Source organism: Lolium rigidum, chromosome 5 (genome assembly GCF_022539505.1).
Source record: "Lolium rigidum isolate FL_2022 chromosome 5, APGP_CSIRO_Lrig_0.1, whole genome shotgun sequence".
Lineage (NCBI taxonomy): Eukaryota > Viridiplantae > Streptophyta > Magnoliopsida > Poales > Poaceae > Lolium > Lolium rigidum.
In genome coordinates this window covers 165747741-165765734 of record NC_061512.1, presented here as the reverse complement: position 1 = coordinate 165765734, position 17994 = coordinate 165747741, and the positions used below count along the sequence as shown (strand labels likewise).

General features: G+C 44.7%; 1 non-coding gene across 1 annotated transcript; it reads left to right on the top strand.

The window, feature by feature from the left end:
- The first annotated feature begins 17533 nt into the window (after window positions 1-17533).
- Window positions 17534-17605, top strand: TRNAC-GCA. The gene has a single exon. It is a non-coding gene; the product is annotated as a tRNA-Cys (tRNA).
- Window positions 17606-17994: the final 389 nt, after the last annotated feature.

Below are 17994 nucleotides of genomic sequence, written 5' to 3'. Positions count from 1 at the left end.
CTCATTGAACAGCCTATGATCAAGGATCTTCTCCGCATCGGTTCCCAATTTATTGGGTAGCGTGAATATGCTAATAGAGCCGAAGGTAACGACTTTTATACTTGCTATTTTTCCTTGATTTTTTACTCCTGCTGCTTGTCGCTATTTTTGATCTTCCTTCGCTCTCTTTTCCATACCGCAATAGAGAAACTTGCAGAGGCTAACGAACGCGCCGACACACTTGCTCGAAAACTTGAGCGAAGTGAGGCGGCTCGCAAGAAAGATGAACTTGCCGCTAGCGAAGCTAAAGCTGAGGCTGATGATGCCAAAGCAAAGGCCGCTAGTGTCGAGGAATTGCAGCAAAGGCTCAAAGATGCTGAATCTGCCTTAGACGAGCAGAAAGCTGCACAAGCTGCACGTGAGCAAGGGATCATCAAGCGTTTGAAGTCGCAAAGTCGACGTACGCTGAGTAATATCCTCAATTCCTTCTATTTTATTGTACTTCCTGTATCTTGGTTTTCGACTAATGTTTTTTCTCATGTGGCAGCCCAAACAGACCAAGATTTTGATCTGGAGAATCCCGTCAATGACCCTCTCCTTGACGCACTTTCTCTTTTGGAGTTTCATGGGCGCGAAATTCGTGAAGGCGTGGCCAATGCCAGTGCAGGTTTGTCGGCGTTGTTCCCCTACTTCTTCCCGAAGAAAGAGGAACCTTCGACTTTCCTTGCCCTTGCCAAGCTTTTCAATTCGTCGGAAGACCTTGGACTGAAGATGCGCCATGAAAATATGAAGGTGGCTGTTGAAAATACTGTTGCTTTGGTTGCTGACAGCCAATAGACTCTTGACTGGATGAAGGTTGGCGACACCGATCAGATAGAACAGTCGAGATGGAAGTCACTGATTAAGGCGGCCAAGCCCAACACGAAGAAGATCTTGGCGTATCTCGGGATCAAGCCAGCTTCGACTCCTAGCTCCTCGAGGCCGGAGGTCTAGTTGCATGCCTCCTTGTTTCTTTTTCTGTTTCTTTTGCTCTTGTCGCCATTTTAGCCTTGGCGACAATTACTCTCTTAGTCCTCCTGGGAAACTTTCTTTTGTAATATCTCGTGTAAATTTTCTAGCAAGTAATGAAATTTCTCTTCGTGCTTTTCATTGATCCTGGGCCTTTCTTTTCCGGTTAATATTTGATAATTACTCGACCCCTCCTTGTTCTCGCCGTCGCTTCACCCGCATCTTCCTTTTCGAAGAAAGTACTAGTCGACCATAGTCTCCTCGAGAGTTCACCAAGCGGACATTTGTCGGAAGATTTGCAAGAACTTCGACAACAACTTTAGTCTATGAAGAAACAAACTTTGGCCATGATGGAACAATCTCGGAAAGTATCTGAACGAGAACAACTTGCTTTGCGACAAGCCCAAGAAGCTATGGCTGCTAAGGACGCTGCTATCGTAGAAGCGAAAGGAGCCACAACCCGAGAAAATAGTATGCTTGAGCTAATGCTGGAAGCTAGCACAGATATGTTAGGTACGTTTTTGCAACCTCAAGGCGCCTTCTCTTTATTTTGCCGTGCCTTTTTTCCAATTCCTTGCCTTGTTGCTTTAACAGGCTCAGTTCTTGATTCTGCTGCCGAAGATCAGAGAGTGAATGAAAGGACAAATCTTCTTGTCAATCTTTCCCTTAATCATGGGTGTTTGTTCTGGGCCACTCCTGAACGAACCCAACAAATTGTTAGGTTCCAAGATCGTGCTTGCCAAGTACGCGACTTTCTCAATTTTTGCACAGCGACATTAACCCTTGTCTATAGGAATCTATTTCCGCGAAACGAGGTTCCAAAAACTCTTCCCGAGTTATTGGAGGTATTCGAGAGATGCTCCCCGCATCCATAACTTTGTGCGAGCTCAACTCACTCGCTGGAGCGAGATTTGCCATGATTATGATAAACATCTCGTTATCCAAAGTTGGACCCGACGAAGATTGTTGCTCGGTTGCCTGGCCAAGAAAACGCGTCGAAAAAATGATATTGACTCAATCGATGCGATGGTAGCTCCCGTGGCCGAATCGATGATAGATGAACTTCTTCGGATGGACTCGGAGTTTTTCACCAAGGGTTCTTATGCTGAACATAAAACAACCAGGGGCTTGTCCGTAGATACTATCTTGGGATTTAACTGACTTGTATTATGTGGAAACCTTGTAGCTCACTCTTTTTAATTTTCCCTCTTTTTATATTTCCGAAGAAATTTATTGTATATTGCTAAGATCCTCTATGTTGTTGAAGCCCCCGAGCCTAACTGGGCGAAGGTTGCACTATTTTTCCCTCCTTGAAATCTATCTTTTCGTTGTAATAGGACATCCTTGTTTGTCCCTTGGATGGATTGCCGATCTTCGAGTATCTCCGATGTCGAAGTTCTATATTTACATAGCGAGGTTTTTAGACCAAGGCACTTACGTTTTTTGATGTGTACACTCGTATTTATGATTGCTGGCTTCCGATTTTGTTATATTTGGCGAGGTATTAATGTACCAAGGCGAAATATTTCAGTGAATCTATATTGTATGTATTTTGAGACTTGGGCGTTGAGCCCCCGAGCGTGTCGAAAAATAAGAAGTATATCTCCACTATCTTTATTATATTGCAGCACCACGAGCCCGCCTCATTAAAAACCTTTCCCGGCCCCACTCGGTGCCCCGAAAAAGGAAAAGAGTGCGTCCGAAAACTCGTGGGCGTTTCAAGTACATTGAAGTTTTTACAAGGACTATATTTTAGCTCTAGGCGTAGAACCGCCTAAGTTGCGCCACGTTCCGGGGGTTTTGCTCCTCTACCCTCGTCTTCTTGTCCTTTATCCCGTATGCTCCTCCTCCAATTACTTCCGTGATGATATAGGGACCAAGCCATGGTGACTCGAGTTTTTCATGACTTTTTGCGTGAGCCGAAGAACTAAGTCCCCCACTTGAAAAGATCTTGGCCGCAAACGTCGACCGTGGTAATTCTTCGTGTCCCGTTGATATTTGGTGACCCTTGATAATACTTCGTCTCGAGCTTCGTCGAGTGCGTCCACATCGTCTTCCAATGCTGTTCTTGAAGCTTCTTCATCATATGCTCGTGACTCTAGGGGAGTCGTGCTCTATTTCTATTGGTAGTATCGCTTCCGCGCCATGGACTAGAAAAAACGGGGTTTCTTGTGTCGCCGTATTTGGTGTTGTTCGGATGCTCCACAAGCACACTTGGTAGTTCTTCAGGCCAGGTATGTCGAGCTTTTTCTAGAGGTCCCAACAGACGTTTCTTGATGCCATTGCAGATAATGCCATTGGCTTTCTCGACCTGCCCGTTGGTTTGAGGATGTGCAACTGACGCAAAGTGCAGCTTGATACCCACTTCTTTGCAGTAATCTTTGAATTCGTTGGATGTGAAGTTACTGCCATTGTCCGTGACGATGCTATGAGGCACTCCAAATCTGAAGACGAGGCCTTTTATGAATTTTACTCGCGGATGCTCCATCTGGCGAATTTATCGGCTTCGCTTCTATCCACTTTGTAAATTTGTCGACAGCTACTAGCATGTATTCCTTTCCTCCTGGCCATGATTTGTGTAACTTGCCCACCATATCGAGTCCCCATTGTGCAAAGGGCCACGACAAAGGTATTGGTGCTAGTTCGATGCTCGGAGAGTGAGGTTTTGCGGCGAACCTTTGACACGCATCACAAGTCCTTACTATTTCTTTGGCGTCCTCGATTGCTGTCAACCAAGTAGAAGCCTGCCCGAAAAACCTTGGCCGCGATAGCTCGACTACTCGCGTGGTGGCCGCATATTCCTTCGTGCACGTCCTTCGAATTACTCTTCCTTCTTCGGGTGTTACACACCTTTGCGAACACCTGAAATACTTCGCTTGTATAGTTCTCCTTTGACCACCGTGAAGGCTTTAGACCGTCGAATTACTCGCCTTGCTTCAATCTGGATCGTCGGGTATTTTCTTTCCTGAGGATGTATGATACATATGCTTGCATCCAAGGAACCTGTACCATCATCACAAGCTCTTGTTCATCTTCATCCTCCGTGGTTTCTGCGAGGGGTGTCGAGGTTTTTTCTTTTCTCTGCACCTTTTTTGACTTTGTGGATCTCTCCGATATTTCTTCCCAAAACACTCCTGGCGGGACTGGGAGACACCTGCGACCCGATGTTTGCGAGGACGTCGGCTTCATTGTTGCTCAATCTATTGATGTGGTTTACCTCGCATCCATCGAATAGCTTCTCGAGTTCATTGTACACCTCCTTATATGCTATCATGCTATCATTGACTGCATCACATTGGTTCATAACTTGCTGGGCCACCAATTGTGAGTCGCCAAAGATTTTTAGTCGAGTTGCGCCGCATGCTTTCGCCATCCTCATTCCGTGTATGAGGGCTTCATATTCTGCTTCGTTGTTAGATGCGTTAGGGAACGTCATCCGAAGGATATACTTCAATTTGTCGCCTTCAGGTGATATAAATATAACTCCTGCTCCAGCTCCTTCTACTCTTTTGGACCCGTCAAAATTCATAGTCCAGGTTCTCGACAGGTCTGGGGGTCCTGTGTTTTGCAGCTCCATCCACTCTGCGATGAAGTCCGGCAGAACTTGCGACTTGATTGCTTTTCTTTTTTCATACGTGATGTCCCGAGGGGAAAGTTCTATTCCCCAAAGGGAGACACGACCCGTAGCTTCTGGATTGTTCAGTATATTTGACAAAGGAGCCTCATTGACCACTATGATCGGGTGTGCCGAAAAATAGTGGCGCAATTTTCGTGCTCGTTGTGAACACTCCATATGCTAACTTCTGATACTGAGGATACCTTTGTTTTGACGGCGATAAAACTTCGCTGACGAAGTAAACTGGCCTCTGTACTCCGTGGAGTTTTCCTTCTTCTTCTCTTTCGACAACCAGCGCCGTGCTCACCACTTGGGGCGTGGCTGCGATATATAACAGGAGAGGTTCCTTTTCCTTCGGTGCCACCAAGATTGGTGGTGTCGAGATTTTGCGCTTCAAATCTTCGAAAGCTCTGTCGGCTTCTTCGTTCCACTGGAATTTGTCTCCTTGTTTTATCAAAGCTTAAAATGGTAACGCTTTTTCTCCTAGCCTGGCGACGAATCTGCTCAAAGCTGCGACTCGCCCAGTTAACTGTTGTATCTCTTTCAACTTTGTTGGCTTTCTCATTGTTACAATGGCTTGTATTTTATCGGGATTCGCTTCAATCCCTCTTGCTGAGACTAGAAACCCCAAGAGTTCTCCTGCTGGGACACCAAAGGAACACTTCGTCGGGTTCAACTTCAGACAAAATTTGTTGAGGTTGTCGAACGTTTCCTTGAGGTCCTCTATCAGTGTTGATCCTTCTTTTGATGTGATGACGACGTCGTCGATGTATACTTGCACGTTTTTCCCAATCTGTGTCGCCAAACACTTCTGCATCATCCTCTGATATGTTGCTCCCGCGTTTTTCAGACCAAAGGGCATCGTTTTGTAACAAAACACGCCATAAGGTGTAATGAACGCGGTCTTTACTTCATCTTCTTCTTTTAACCTGATCTGGTTGTAACCAGAATACGCATCCAGGAAGGAAAGACGTTCGCATCCAGCCGTGGAGTCGATAATTTGATCGATCCTCGGGAGGGGGAAGTGATCCTTTGGACAATGTTTATTGAGACACGTAAAGTCGACGCACATGCGAAGGACCTTAGTGTTTTTCTTTGGCACCATCACGGGATTTGCTACCCATGTGGCTTCTGTGAATATCTCTTTGATGAAACCAGCTTCTTGTAGCCGATTGATTTCTGACAGGATAGCTTTGCGGTTTGGTTCCGAAAAACGCCGCAAAGGTTGTTTGATTGGTCTCGCTGTTGGATCCAAATTTAGGTGGTGCTCGGCAAGTTCCCTGGGTACTCCTGGCATGTCAGCTGGACACCATGCGAAGATTTCCCAATTCTCACGGAGGAACTCGACGAGCGCGCTTTCCTATGCGATATCCATGTTGTTTGCGATGGATGTCGTCTTTTTTGGGTCTGTCGGGTGAATCTGCACCTCCTTAGAATTTTTCTCTGTGTTGAAAGTTCATTCTTTATTTGGCCTTCCAACGTCTGGCAGTACGTCGTAATCAGTCATACTTTTCGATGCCAAATACTCGGCTTGCATCCCGAAAGTTTCTGATAACCGATGGAAATCCTTGTCGCACTTATCAGCTAAGGCGAAACTCCCTTTGACTGTGATTGGTCCCTTGGGTCCAGGCAATCTCCACAATAGGTATGTATAGTGTGGTACTGCCATGAATCTAGCATATGCTGGTCGTCCCAACAAAGCGTGGTACTGTGATGGAAAATCCACGACTTCAAACTCTAGTTTCTCGATTCTATAGTTTTCTCGGGTTCCAAACTGAACGTCGAGGTTGATCTTCCCCAATGGGTAACTTGGTTTCTCTGGTGTGATGCCGTGGAACCTTGTGTCCGTTGGCTTCAAGTTTGCTAAAGATATGTTCATCTTCCTCAATGTATCTGCATACATAAGGTTTAAGCTGCTGCCACCATCTATGAATACTCGAGAAACATCAAAACCCGCAATAACTGCTGGTAGAATAAGTGCTGACTGCCCTGGTCGAGGAACCTGCTGCGGGTGGTCCGCTATGGTGAAGCCGATGTCTTGCCCTGACCAATTGAGGTACTCAACTGTTGGTGGAGGCATTTTCTCTGCCATGAACACCTGTCTCGAGATTACTTTTTGAGTTCTGTTCGACGGCCTTCCCTTCTGAATCATCGACACTGCTCCGTTTGAGTTGGGATCAACGTAAGGTGGTGGTGGAGGTGCTGCCGCTATTCTGAGCTGATGCCGATTGTCGTCCGTAATCGCGGGAGGTGGCGGTAGGTGAACTTCGCTCCTGGGCTCCCGAGGATTTCTCTCGTGCTGCTCGAGCGTGAGCATTTTCTCGCGTATCCGAACATTGCCTGAAAATTTCGACAGTCTTTCTGCAGGTGCCCTGACTGTCTTTTCCCGTTGCTGTCGAGGAAGAAGTGCATCTGGCATGGTCCATTCAGCATTTCTTCAGGGGACACGAAAGGTCTTGGAAACCTCGGCCCACTATTTTGTCTATTGCGGGAGTCGTCTCTGTTATCGCTTCTCTGCTCATTACTTCTCTGATAATCATCTCTATTATTTCCTCCTCGCGCCGGCTCGGAATCCAGCCGAAATTTGCCATGGAGCGTCGTAGTTCTGGTACTGCCGAGGAAATCGTCGCCTCGATTGATAATTTCGACCACGGTCCTCCTCTGGCGACCTGTGTCGTTTATTGTGGACAGCGTCTTCTCCGTCTGCCCATCTATTTGCTATCTCCATCAACGCGGATATTGTTTTTGGATTGGTCCTTCCCAAGTCCTCGACAAAATCTCCACGTCTAATTCCTGCGACAAACGCATCTATTGCTCTCTCGTCAGATGTATTTTCTGCCGAGTTTTTTATGATGTTCCACCTTTGGATATATTTTCTCATTGACTCATCTGGCTTTTGTCGACATGCCCTCAGCTCTTCTAATGACGCAGGTTTTTTGCACGTGGACCTGAAGTTCTTGACGAATACGTCCTCGAAACTTTCCCAGCTGTCGATGGATCCTGGCGGAAGTTTTTTGATCCAAGATCGTGCGGCTCCACTTAAGTGCACCTGAATACTTTGCATGGCTGTTGCTCTAGTTCCTCCAGTTAGCTTCACCGTTTCGAGGTAATCAATTAGCCAGTCCTCTGGATCTTGCAGGCCGTCGAACTTTTTGAAGTGATCGGGCAACTTAAATCCCGACGGGACTCGAGTTTTTCGTACTCTCCTTGTGAAGCACGGCAAGCCGCACATATCCTCGTCGTTAAGCTCCGGGGATTGCCGATGATCCCTTCTGCTTTGTCTCGCTCTATCGACTCTTGCTTGTGCTCCTGTGTCTCTTGCTCCGCTTGGTCCTTCAGGAACCGCCGCTGTTGCCGCTGCAGGTCGTGGACTATTTTGCCTTGCCGCTCCTTCGGGAGGCGTTGCTACGAACGCTGTCCCCATAGCTCCAACCCCTGCTAACGCCATATTGTATAATGTTTCCCTTGGATCTCCTGGGGGTGGCCTGGATGCGAGGATGTAAGCTTGTGTCGCCATATACCCAGCTTCTCGGTGTCTTAGGGATAATATTTCCTCTTGTATCTATCGACATAAAGGACATGTCGAGATTTTGAACCAAGTGCTCTCTTTCTGCTTCGGGTATGTGTTGTAACCTTGATCTTCCTCTCGTTCCGAGCCTCCCTGTGGCTATCACCCGAAACTCTAGATTGTCCACTTAGATCTGCCCTTCTCCTGCTGGATGCAGAAGCTGCCTCCTTTCTCCTGTTCAACTCGGCTGTCTGTTTTTCTATTTCTCGAGCAGTTCGTGCGAGCCTATATTGATAAGCTTGCAGTTCTTGAGCTGTAGCTGTTGTCGTCATTGGCTCCGAACCATCTAGGGCTTTTGCCGCTCTATCCCAAGCTGCCTGTGGAAGTTGAACTCTGACGCGTGGTGTGGGCCCGACATATTTAGTGCCCATACCTCTCCTTAGATCTGAGGGATCGACAAAAGGATTACCCAAATCGTCGAAAGCCTCTGATGTTTCCTCTTGATTGTCGATAGCATAAATCTGATGATATTTTGTACTCCGATCTATGTTGGGTTTGGTGACATCATTGTTGAGATTGATGAAGACCTTGCCCATCGTGAGAGATTTGTCGATGAAGTCGTAACTCGTCGACATCGCTTGAGCCATCGCTTATATATGAGTCCGCAGATGACTCAAACGATGTGTTGCTGAAGATCTTGGCGAGTTTCTCTCTTGCTCTGATGCTGACGTAACGTGTTGCCGAAGTTTCTTCTTCTGACTCAGTTGACGATGCATAGCTTGAAAAATCAGAATCGATCGCCGACGATCCCGACGAAATCGGAATTTCGACACGATACGATCCTTCCTTCTCGACGCGAAAGTGAAACCTTCCGAACGTCATCTCCAAGGGCTCCGCCAGATACGCATATGCATCCAAACGGGAGGGTGGGTGAGGAACAAAATCAACAAGACCGAGTAGCGATCTGTTTACCTCGATCCATAGTGTTGCTTCCGGTTGACGATGTCGAAGATCTTGAACGTGCCATCGAGATCGGATCCTTACGCCTCTAATTCCCACGGACGGCGCCAATTGACAAGGGATTAACTTGTCAATGCCTATGGATTGTAGGCTAGGGTTTAGTTAGAAGTAGAGGGCAAGTAGATCTCGAAGGTTTCAGCCGAAAAGTACTCGACGATTATGAAAACTAGGGTTTGCAGACAATGATTCGATGATCTCTTCGTCCCTTGACTCCCCCTTTATATAAGAGGTGGAGCCAAGGGTTTCGTTTTGTACAAGTTACAGAGTTCGGGACGGTTTCTAACTCATCCCGCTAGATTTACAAACAACACTTCCTATTACAATTCTACTTTCCTTAATATATCTTGGGCTCTCGAACCTTCTTACTCTTCGGATAGTGGACCTTCATAAAACCCCGGGTACTATCTTTGGCAGGCCCATTTGGGATGCCTATGTCACTTTGGGCGGGATAATATTTCATCTTTACATTTAGATATAAATTTGCGGTTTGATGGTGAAAGACTATCTTATATGGATAAAGTGAGTTCTGTAGAATTTTTGATGAAGAAGAAATTAGAGTTCCCATTTTTCAGATGGAGAGAATAAAGCAGCAGGGCATGATGGCCGTCCTGCTCATTTTTACCACAGCTGGCATATATATTTATCAAGGATGATCTAGTTCATCTTTTTGAGGTTTTTCATGCAGGTGGGATAGATCTTTTTATGGTTAATTTTGATATTATTACTCTAATTCCAAAGAAGAAGGGGGCTGACATGATACATTTGTTTCGACCTATATGCCTACTGAATGTCTTTTTTAATTTTTTTATTGTTGTTCTATCCATTCGTTTTGATCCTGCAATAGATAAAGTTATTCTACCTTGTCAAAATGCTTTCATGAAAGGAAGAAATATTATGGATGGGGTGATTTCCATGCATGAAATTTTGCAGGAGTCTAGAAGTAAAAAACAACTCGAGGTGGTTTTCAAATTTGACTTTGAAAAAGCTTATGATAAATTAAACTGGAAGTTTCTTTTTAAGACCTTGGAGCTTAGTGGGTTCAATGCCATTTGTTGTGGTTGGATGGAAAAAGTGATATTTGGTGGTACTCTAGCTTTCAAAGTAAATAACTCCATAGGATTTTTTGGCACTTTTAAAGGGGTGAGACAAGGAGACCCAATATCTCCTTTGTTTTTTAATTCAGCTGGAGATGTTAGCTAGATTGTTCAGAAAAATACAAAATGGTGGTTTAGTCAAGGGTTTGGTCCAACATATAGTTAATAATTGGATATGTATTTTGCAGTATGATGATGATACAATAGTTATGTTCCAGGATGATTATAATATAGCTATAAATGTTAAGATCCTTCTTTATTTTCTTAACAGATGGCTGGGTTGAAAAATTAGTTTTGAAAAGGTGAAGTGATGATGGTCCCAGAAGATAACATAAAGTTGGGTTACTATGCTGATATTCTTTACTTTCAATTTGGCAGCTAGCCAATGAAATATTTGGGTGCTCTTGTGAGTGGATCTAGAGTGAGGATTAGAGATTTAAAGTTGATGATAGAAGCTTGAAACATTTGGATGGCTGACAAGGGGGTTCGATGTCCTTGACTGGCAGGAAAGTGTTGCTAGACTCTTCCTTGAATGGGATCTGTACTTATTACATTTCTTTATTTAGATTCTCTTTGGCTTTTGGGGAAAAGTTTTTGAAAATCAGAGAAGGCTTTTTTGGCAAGGTGGCCACTCTGTTAGAAAGTATCATTTGGTCAAGTGGAAAATTCTTTGCAGGCCGAAAGATAGAGAGGGCTTGGGGATCAAAAACCTTGATAAAATGAACATATGTAACTGGTGGCGGAAATTGGAAAATAATGAGGGCCTATGGAAAGACATTGTCCATGCTAAGTATGCACATAAGAAACCTATTGCTTTAGTCTAACATAAACAAACCGACTCTGCTAGTTGGGATGACCTTTTGAAAGTTAAAAAGTATTACTTGGAGAATAGACAAATGAGAATAGGTAATCCCGTAATTGGGAGGCAACTAGTTTTGGGATGATACTTGGTGTACATATCTACCATTTAAGAAGTTGTACCCTACTGTTTATGACATCTGCAATGAACAAATAAGTTTCATTGCCTGATGGAAAAAAATGAAACGGCAGTTCACTTTTAGGAGATGGATAGTTGGAGAGCAACATAAGCAGCTAAGAATAAACCATTGATAAAACTTTAACTTGCCCTCTGAGTGAAGGCAAGGATAAACCAATCTGGGGTTTAACAAACTCAGGAATTTTTTACTGTCAATATTTTTATAATAAGCTACATGAGCATTCGAGAAGAAGGAGTTTTAAATACCTTTGGAAAGCAAAAAATTCCACCTAAAATTAGGATCTGGCTATGGTTAAATTGGCACAATACAACTGCAACAAAGGGCAATATGGAAAAAAGAGGGTGGCTGGGATTTTAGGTTTTGTAAGGAGCAGGAAACAATACATCATCTCTTCTTTACCTGTTCTGTCGCAAAATATATGGTAAGTATTACATTTGGAGCAACTAGTAGACCAGGGAATTTTACACAGTACTTTGTTTGCGTTGCAAAGTTTTATCCTGGGAGAACAAATCTGCATGTGGTAGAAGTGGTAGCTTTGTGTTGGGCATTATGGAAGATCAGAACAGAGCCTGTTTTGAAGGAAAATTGATCAAAAATCCCTCTGAAATTATCTACTATGCATGCTCTTTTTTGCGGTATTGCCCCAGTTTGCAACTAGGTATTGAAAAGGATGATATTTTATCAGGTGCTAGGGCTCTTCAGGCGCAGCATCTTTGATTCAATCTTCGTCTCCAGAACGGCTGACGCTTGAAATTGAAGATAGCTTGTCGACGGCTGCTGTTCAGGGTGGGACTCAACAGACGCCAGAGAGTTAGAAGGGTCAATGGAAGATGCAATCTACATGCTTCTTTCCAAACTCCCGGAAGAACTGGTTGATTTGGAGTCGATCTGGAGATGTAATGTTTGAGATGTTTCATGAGCAGTTTGTTTCCGGCATGACAAATAGAACGTGTAGGTTTAAAAACCCTATGTGGAGGTTCTTTTGGTGATGCTAGTCGGTTGTTCATCCAAATGTTCAGAACTTTGACGCTTTCTATGGGTGGAAGTTATGCTTTCTTTTGTTTTTTGTTTTTTTGTTGATCTTGGTTTGTAAACAATCTTGTGTTCCGTTATCTCCGTAGTGGAACCCAGAGGCCGGAGGTCTACCTCCGTATGGAAAAAAAAAAACTTGCAGCATGCGGGAAACAATTAAACAGCAAAAGCTACATGTACCAGTTATTTTATACAGACCAACTGTACGTTATCATGCATGCACGGTGGCACGGTGGATATGCATGGTTAGTGACCGCTTCAGATGAAAGAACATGTGCTACACGAGAGAGTGTTACGTGCTCGACAGCAACGTCCATGGCTTTTCATTGCCATACTTTCCACCACAAGTCGTGACATGGATAGCCAGCCGCCCAGGGTGCAGGTGAGTGGTTAGTGTAGTTAATTAGTGGCACACTGGTGCGGTCGTCCCGCGCACGTGGTCATTATTAGCAAATAACAATTGTTACTTCACTGAGCTAGCTAGTGACGGAGAGCATCCAGCTAAGCTGAGTACTGTCAGCATGCATGCGTCCGCGCACAAGACTAGCTTGAGCTCTAAGTTATAGTCTTTGGCTGAAGGGGAAAAGTTTAGATGTGAATGTATGCTTTATACAAGTAAATGATACTACCATGAAAGCATAGAAAACACATTACATCGTTGTGCTTTTTTTTTCCTTTGAAATGAATCCAAAATAAACATATCTTAAGTGATACACGATGATCTTGAGCTCACTCCGTCTTCAGGGGTAGCTTTTTTTTCGAAATGGGGTGTGCCCCGGCCTCTACATCGGTGCACACAATCTTTGATTAAGAAACTGAACATTTAAAAGTTTACAACTCAAAGATAAACGAGGATCGATATAAAAATCAACAATCGAAAAAAGAGGAAACTGCTAAGCAAACTAGGCATCATGTAATCTCTTAATAGGCCGCCAAGTAGTCTGGTAGAAAATATCCTGGGCAACCATTCGAATGTGGTTGCATCTAAAAATCATGCACTCCCGCTGATCCTTCAGGAGCAAGAAACGCCAAAGCTGAACCCAGTGTACCATAGTGTCTTCAGGGGTAGCTAGAGTCTAGAAGACAGTGCAATGGAGAAGGAGTTGCTTCTGTTTGGTAACCATGGCTCGATGAGCATAGGCTGGCCATATATTAGAGCATCTCTAGCCGCGTCCCTAAAGCGACCCCCAAACGGCACCAGATCAAGTGTTTGGGGGATGTGCGCTCCCCAGCCACGTCCCCCAAATGCGGTAATAAACTTTTTTTGATAGGGTTTTCGAAAACACAACCATTTATTAAACATAGCATACATATAAATATGTTTACCAAAATTATTTTCAAACTAAAATACAACAAACAATAAAATAACTAAACAAATATAATAAATGGGGCTAGATCAAGGCCCCGCGGTATTTGCTGATAATCCTTTGACCTCCACATATGGTCAACGGGATCATTTTGAAGTTGCTCGTGAACATTGATGTTACGGATCTCCGCGTGCATGGCGAGGAAATCAGCAAAATCTACATGCACCTCATGATCAACCTCCGCAAGAGGGCCCTGACACTCATAGGGACCAACATGTCACCTGACCTGATTCTTGCGGTAATCCTCGATGATAATGTTGTGCATCACCTCCCACATTTGGTCGTGAGACCAGCTTAGAGCAGAGTACCGGACAATTGCAAATTGAGCTTGACGCACACCATATGCCCGCTCGACATCCTTCCTGCAAGCCTCCTATCTCGAAGCAAAGTGGAAATTCTTCAGACCTGATGGAGCCAGGATTGTTTTGACAAAAGTGGCCCATTTTGGATATATATCATCGGCTAGATAATTGCCTTTGGTATATTCGTGGCCATTGATCTCATAGTTGCATGGTGGAGCATGACCTTCCACTATTTTGCTGAACACCGGAGACCGCTGCAACACGTTGATGTCATTGTGGGATCCCGCCATAACAAAGAAAGAATGCCAAATCCACATGTCATAATCTACCACAGCTTCAAGCACCACACTGCAATATCTATGACGCCATTTGTATATAACTTGCCAAGCAAACGGGCAGTTCTTCCATGACCAGTGCATGCAATCGATGCTTCCAAGCATGCCAGAGAATCCTCTCGCAACACTTTGTGCCATGATCCTTGCAGTCTCTTCTTCAGTTGGCCCTCTCAAGTAGTATTTCCCAAACTTTTCCACCACAGCTCGACAAAACTTGTAAATGCACTCAATGGCAGTAGACTCACTCATGCGAAGGTAGTCGTCCTGTGTATCGGTAGGTGCTCTGTATACAACCATCCTCATGGCAGCGGTGCACTTCTTAATCGACGAGAACCCGGCAATGCCTACGGCGTCATGCTTCAGCTTGAAGTAGGTGTCGAACTCTCGAACGCCGTGGAGGATATTCATGAACAAACCCTTGCTCATACTATACCGGCACCAAAAATTGTCGGCATGTGTTGCGCATCTGCGAAGTAGTCGTTGTGCAGCATGGTATGTCCCTCCATCCTCTGCCAGGGCTTCGACTTCTTTCTTTCCGACCTTGAACCTCCGCGGCGCGACCTCTTCCACTTCTCCGCCTCGGCGTCAAGCATGTTCTGGAGGGACGCGATGATCAGCAAATGCTCCCGAATGTCATCGTCGAAGGCTTGCTCGTCCTCCAGCAGTCGGACATGCATCTCGTCGTCGCTATCCATGTCTGAAGCAAAATTAATGGTTAAAATTCAGCCGCGGTAGACGAGGCAACGAACAACGACCTATCACGCCTACCTGACAAGGCGTCGAACACCTTCTGTGAGCGAGGGTGGGGCGGATTTGGAGACGCGTTGTGGGACGCGTTGGCGAAATGGCGGCAGCGAAAAGGCCGGCGAGAGAGGCAGCCGCCACGACGGTGCCCGACTCAGAAGAGATCTGCCGTTGAAACGGCCGGCAAATCGAGCGGCAGCGAAGGGGTGGGAACCGCGGGAAAGAAGGTGCGACGAGAAATAAAAAGACGCGAATCAACTGTTGTGGAAGTGGTCGACGACATGTGGGAGTCCGCCTCGCTTTTTGTTGTGTCCGGCGTGCTCGGAGCGTCCCCTGTGGACCAGGGGCGGGCTCGAAGCGCCGGACACCGTATTGAGCCGCGCCGGACGGAAGAAGGCTTTGGGGCGCGCAGTTGAGAATGAAAATTTGTCCGGCGCGCCCCAAATACCTTTGGGGTCGTTTTGAAGGACGCGGCTGGAGATGCTCTTAGTCCCTAGAATCTCCAAACTTTGGAGTGACGGATCATTAGTAAATTGCCAATTCATGACGGCGTTTATCTGACTAAAAGCCTGAAACGGCAGGGCAGAAATTCAGGAGTATCGCATCCAAATTAGAAGAACTCATGTTCAAAATGTCTAGTCCAGCAAGGTATGGCAGCCAAGAATAAACAGTGAACAATACCTGCCAAATGACGAGGCCGGGATTTCTTATCAAGGACTGCCGAAACGAACTCTGAAAGTTGGACATTGTGAATATCGGAAGGATCGATAACTGCGAGATTACCGGCGAGCACATATCCTATTCCTATGTAGGAGTATTAAGTGTTGCGGCATGTACGATACACAAAACCAGTGTTCCAAGAAACATGGAGAGCAGGTTACGTGCATTGCAGGGGACAATGGCCACGAACTATGGGAAATGGTGCTGGACCTGTTGGCACTCATCACACTGCTGAAACTGAACAATTGGACCTGTCACTGAATGCTCTGTCAAGGAAAGATGAAACTGAAATAATTCACCTCGGAGTTTTACTGCTTTAGTCCAAATCAGGTGATGGTGGTGCTGGTAGACTCAGGGGACATCACAACTTCATCAGCTCGGCTCTTATTCAGCGAATGGACGTGAACATTCTAGGTGGCATTAATTAGTTCGAGATCTGCTGCAGTGTACTCACTTGATGCCACATATGTGGAATGGTGGATCAGAGGCACCCTTTCCACATGCCTCGGATCCTATGATGCTATTGGTGGATTGGCTGAATATCCACAACCCGATGACTTTCAATTTGATGTTGAAGACAATCAAGTTTTAGTACAAGAACACCAATAAAGAAAAGCTATGTATATCATTTTGATGCAGGGCCAGGGTACATCCTACAGTTCGAAAAAAAAAGTACAAGAACACCCCAAATATTTTGCACGACATTCAGCCATCAGTTCCAACCTCCGGGACAGAGATAACTTTTTTTTTCTGTAAGGGGCGCTTTATTATAAACTCATAAGTTAGCATCGTGACTGCCATTGTTCGGTGGGAAGAGTTTTAGGTGCCACCTGATGAAGTTGACACAGTGTTAACCGAATTTGATCAGTTGTTCTCTGAAACTGGTGGATTACGTCCAACTCGCCAATATGGTCATACTACGACATGCACATGAGTACATGACTACGAAGTCAAGACCCTCAAAGGCCATTACCATTTTTTTGGGTCATGCGTTCGCCTGTGTCAAACGCACCTGCTGTCCAAAGAGATGAGAAGATACAACTTATCAAATGGATCATCGCCGGGCAAGGTTTCCAGATTGCCCCATCCCTCGTATCCAAATTAAACATTTATTACCACCAACAGGCTTGCCAGTTAGTGATCGACAAAAAATGTCCAAGTGACAACATATGTAAGGAAGTGTTGATGGTCTGGGTAGAGTTCGACCGGATCTTCTCGGTAGCGAAAGCGCACAACGTAAAAAAGAATAAGGTCGTATTTGATCCTAGCTCCTAATATTTCCTCAATTCAGTCATCTTGCTTGTTCGAGCAGTGAACCCTCGTATTATTAGCATTGATACTGCAATTCTAAGCAAACTACTGAAAGTGTTTAGTTTATATGCAGGAAGCTTGGCCATATGGCGATGGTGAGGATTATCCCCATCACGGGGCATCTGCTGCATCAGGAGAATGCTAAATCCTTCATTTTAGTCAGATTAAACCTTCTACATCACGTAAGTGGTCCCTCTAGTACCTCGTAAATAAGCGTCAAAGAATCGTGTTCTGTTTGATTCATACATTCTCTCTCTCTCTCTCTCTCTCTCTCTCTCTCTCTCTCTGTTCTTTTTGTTACTTTCGGACGAGGAAAATTTGAGTTTAATGTATTGGCTTGCATTTTCTGTTCTCTCATGGAATACATTGGATTCCAAGTTATTTCAGGTGTGTGGATGTGCTGTATAGTTTCCACCGTGAAAATCAGAATCTTTAACAACACAGCGTTAGGTATTGTTATTATTATTATTAGCGTCCGATACCTTTTATATCATCAGTTGGGTCCATAGCTCAGTGGTAGAGCAATTGACTGCAGATCAATAGGTCACCGGTTCGAACCCGGTTGGGCCCTAATTCGCTCAGATTTTTTAAATAGACATGGAATTGCTTACCTTTTTTCAAGTGTTTTCTTGCTTCTTCGGCTAACATGATATTCTCAATTTTTATTGTTTTGTCGAAAGCACTAGATAAAATATGATCTTTGCCTAATACTAAAAATATACGGAGGGCCTAAAAACTCTCTCTGATTTTTTAAATAGACATGGAATTGCTTACCTTTTTTCAAGTGTTTTCTTGCTTCTTCGGCTAACTTGATATGCTCAATTTTTATTGTTTTGTCGAAAGCACTAGATAAAATATGATCTTTGCCTAATACTAAAAATATATGGAGGGCCTAAAAACTCTCTCTGATTTTTTGAATAGACATGGAATTGCTTACCTTTTTTCAAGTGTTTTCTTGCT